Genomic DNA, 4,264 nt, shown 5'->3' with positions numbered 1-4,264 from the left:
AGTGTCATACAAGTGTTTTGACCAGCTTCTGTGAGGTCATGCATTAGTCTTTGAGGACTTTTCTACTAGAAGATGTGGCTCCTCTGTGGCTAGTTTGAATTGTTATCAGTTACTAGGTTAAGGACACTGATCAGGTTTGCTCATAAGAACTATTTGAATGTCAGAAATAGGTTCATGTCTGAACAGATTGGAATCAGGGACAAGTGCCAACCTGATCAAATTCAAAGCTAAAGAAGACAGAATGGTAGCCAGGGTGGAGCTCTTGCCTAGCTTGTGCAAGGCCCAGTGTCACTCATTGCTCATAAATGTTTTGGTCCAAGGGGTCCTTGCTCATGAGCATGAGCTCCTCATTGTGCTCATCTGCCCTGGTTTTAGACTGTGCTGCTGGGAATTGGAGAGCCTTGAAGATCCCTGGGAAGATGTAGACAGGAAGTCCATGCCCAGTAGAAATGCACTCCATGAAGTCACCTGAAGTTAGGTTTGCCTTGGATCATGAAGTTCCTTCCTGTGGATGGGAAGCAGGAGCTGGACAGCCACTTGGTGGGGATGTTGCAGAAGCAATGTTTGCAGCACACATGCATCACTGAAGTGATGGGGGCCTTTCTACTCTTTGTAGGGCCCCCTGAATCATTTGAACAGACTTCTAAGGCCAGGATAATAAAGTGGAGCGTAATTCCGACAGAACTTCCCATGCCACAGATGTAAGTTGCTCATAACTGTTTGTCACTACAAGTTTGCAGAAAAAGTGGTCAGAATATTGGGATGCTGATGAATGAAGTTAAATTATACTAGAATAGCCGTGAAGTGTGAGGCCTCAGGAAAGCTGGGCACTAAAATTTCAGGACTGGTGGTTAGCTAGAATGGACATAGCTCATTAAAAAAAATATCGTTTTAACATTATTTTTGTGTGTGTACATGGTGTGTGAGGGTAGAAATACACACATGTGAGGTCAGAGGACAACTTGTGTGAATCAGTTCTCTCCTACCATGGGTGTCCTAGGGATCAAACCTAGTTCATCAGGCTTAGTGTTCAGGGCCTTTACTCGCTGAGCCTCTTGCTGGCCCATGGACCTAGTTCTTGAAGCCTCTTGTCAGCATCGGTCACTAATGGTTCCCCATTCTCCCTTAAGGGACTCTGTCCTCTCCCAGTCTTGTCAAGAGAGCAACCATGTGGGGCCCTAACATCCTTCAAAACCTCCCCAAATCAGCTGGAACAGGGTTGAGAATCTGAGTTGAGTCCTGCACACTGTTGGGTGGACTCTTTGCTGGCAGGAACTATGTGGACTCTGTTAGACTAGGGAACACGAAGACTGGGTATGGACATCCCTTAATGGAGGCCAGAGAAACTTTAGGGCTCACTTGAAGGACAAGTTAACAGACTCCTGAGCATGTCATAGTCCCAAGTGGGAGGGGCCAGTCCACAGGACCAGAGACCCTTGGGAACAGAGCCCAGTCTGCCCTTATGTGCTCAGATGGAATGAACTGTTTCTGGAAGGATTCCATTTATAAAATAGGTAGTCTTTAGGACCGATGAAAATACCACTTGCCAAAACAGGTATAAGCACAGGGAACTTATCCCTAAAGACAGCGTGGACCATATACTTAAACAGGAAGGTGGATATTTGTTTAAATGAGAGGATAGCTGAATCTGAATAACAATACCATCTCTCAGTTTGGAAACTAGTGGTTTGAGAGTCCTCTTAGGCCGAGCACCTTCCTTTAGATTGAGGTGCTTTGTAATAATGACACATTATGATTCTCTTGGAAGCGGCACACTTGTGACTCAATGAGCTGATGCAAATTGAACATGAACAAAAGGACCATATAACTTTTATAGGTGGGGAAATTAGATGTCTTATTTTTCTAATTTAATATTATGGTGTGAACATTATCCAGGAAGGATTGATCAAACAATGGCTCATTGGTCTCCGGGTTTAATCCAAGGGTGGAAGGGAGACATTGAGGTAGTTTTCTTCTCTGTCATATCGCGATGGAAAATAAGCATCAAGTCCAAGTCTTTATGAAAACAGCGCTTCAGAACAGTCAAGAACTGCACACATCTCTGCAATTTGGTGGGTGCATTGAGTTAGTGGAGTCTTAAAGGTTTGCTGTAAATTCAACTCCGTAGTGTGTGTGCGAACAGAATGACAGTGTGGCAGAATGCAGTGGACTAAATCCCGTGTGTGTGTGTGTGTGTGTGTGTGTGTGTGTGTGTGTGTGTGTAGAATGATAGTGTGGCAGAATGCACTGGACTAAATTTGTGTGTGTGTGTGTGTGTGTGTGTGTGTGTAGAATGACGGTGTGACAGAAAGCATTGGATTAAATCCCTGTAAGTGTAAGTATCAGTTGGCAAAATCACAAGCAAGAAGGCGCAGCTTCCAGCCTGTTTGTGATCTTCTTCCCTTTGTGCTCCCACTCTGACTGGTCCCTGGTGTGTTACAGATCATTTTGTTCACGTAGGTGTTCAACTTAAGAGATAGATTACCTACTGCTGTCTTCAGAGGTATTTGCATTTTGTCAGAGAATCTCTCTAACCTAAGTTTGATTCTGGGAAGACTGAGAAAAGATAATTTGTACTGGAGAAATGTCAGGTTGACTTCTACAATCCCTACTCACTGCACTGCGTACCCATGACAGCTCAGAAAGGCAAAGCTGCCCCACCGTGAGTTTTCTCTTCCTGAACATGTTAGTGATGAGAAGTCTGTTGCCGAGAAACTAGGATGATGACTGCCGTTGTGTGTTAACTGTCCACCACAGGCCTTTACACACATAGGAAAATTTCATGGCTGTGGTAGACAGCTGTAATTCCACACTTGGGAGATGGAGGCAGAGGGTCAGCAGCAGTTCAAGGTCACATTCAGCTACATAGTAAATTCAAAGGCAACCTAGATGACATGAAACCTTGTTTCAGAAAAAGGGAAAATAAAATCCTGTGAGCTCTGCAGTGTAGACATGTCGTTTCTCTGTTGGATAAACTAAGGCATGTAGTCAGTGACACATTGGACAAGGCACGTACACTACTTAATCTCTTAATCCTGACTGACAGTGGAGACACACATGTGTTTTCCTTATTTGCACTTCTTGGCCAGAGCATGGGGAGGGCCGTGCTGCTCTGAGCTGATCCCTTTGACTGCATGAACTCAGACATTAGCGGCGTCTGAGCAGCTCTGAAGCTTGGCTTCTGAGCCTCTTTGAATCAAGCTTGTCTTTGGTGGGCAAAGGGTGGTCCTTGATTAGAGGAATATGCTGAAGGATAATCTACCCACTTTAAAGAGGGTCAGCAAAGCAGTATCTTCAAAGAACAGAACTGCTTTACAGTTTTCCCCCCTGCACAGACACTCCAGTGCAAACACATCACCCGTATTAGAAAGCGTTGCATGCCCGTGTCTCCGTTAGTTGGAGCTGCCGTGACCATATACACAGACTGAGGTTAAACAACACAATGTGTCCCTTATCTCTGGAGGCTGGAGTCCAATGTGCAAGTACTGACAGGTTGGTATCTCTGGAGGCTTCTCTCCTAGACTTGCGCCTCCTTGCTGTGTCTTCACATAGATTTTCCTGTGCCCGTCCCTGGTGTCTCGCTGTGCACCCTAGTCTGCTTTCCTAGTAAGAAAGCCAGACAGATTGGATTAGACTCATTCTAATAACCCCATTTAAACTTATTCGTTGTGTGTGTGTGTGTGTGTGTGTGTGTGTGTGTGTGTGTGTGTATGTGTGTGTGTGTGTTGAGGCACACATGCCAGTATGCTGGTACATGCACATGTATGTGCGTGCTTCTGTGGAAGTCAGAGGTTGATGTTGAGTGTCTTCCTCTGTGGCTCTTCACCTTATTTTTTGAGACAAGTTTTCTCATTGACCCTGAGTTATGGATGTGGCTAAATTTGGTAGCAAGCCCCCCAGTGTCCTCCTATCTCTGACCTCTGCCCCTCCCTAGTACTAGTGTTACAGATGTTTACGTTATATACTGTCATGTATGCTAGGGGTTCAAACTCATGTCCTCAAGCTTGCCCAGCAAACACCTGTGGAGCTATATCCCCAGTCCTTACTCACCCCTTTAAATACCCCATCTCCAAACAGTGTCATGCTTTGAGACACCGGGTGTTAAGAGGTCAGCATGTGCATTTGGAATATTATGGTTAAGCCTCATTTTCAACTTGATGGGCCTTAGTATCATCTAGAGAAAGCCCTCTGGCTTTATCTGTGAGGATGTTTCCAGAGAGTTTTAACAGAAGAGGGAAGACCCATCCTGAATGTGAGCAGAACT

This window comes from Peromyscus eremicus, chromosome 11 (genome assembly GCF_949786415.1).
Source record: "Peromyscus eremicus chromosome 11, PerEre_H2_v1, whole genome shotgun sequence".
NCBI lineage: Eukaryota > Metazoa > Chordata > Mammalia > Rodentia > Cricetidae > Peromyscus > Peromyscus eremicus.
This window is presented reverse-complemented; position numbering follows the sequence as displayed.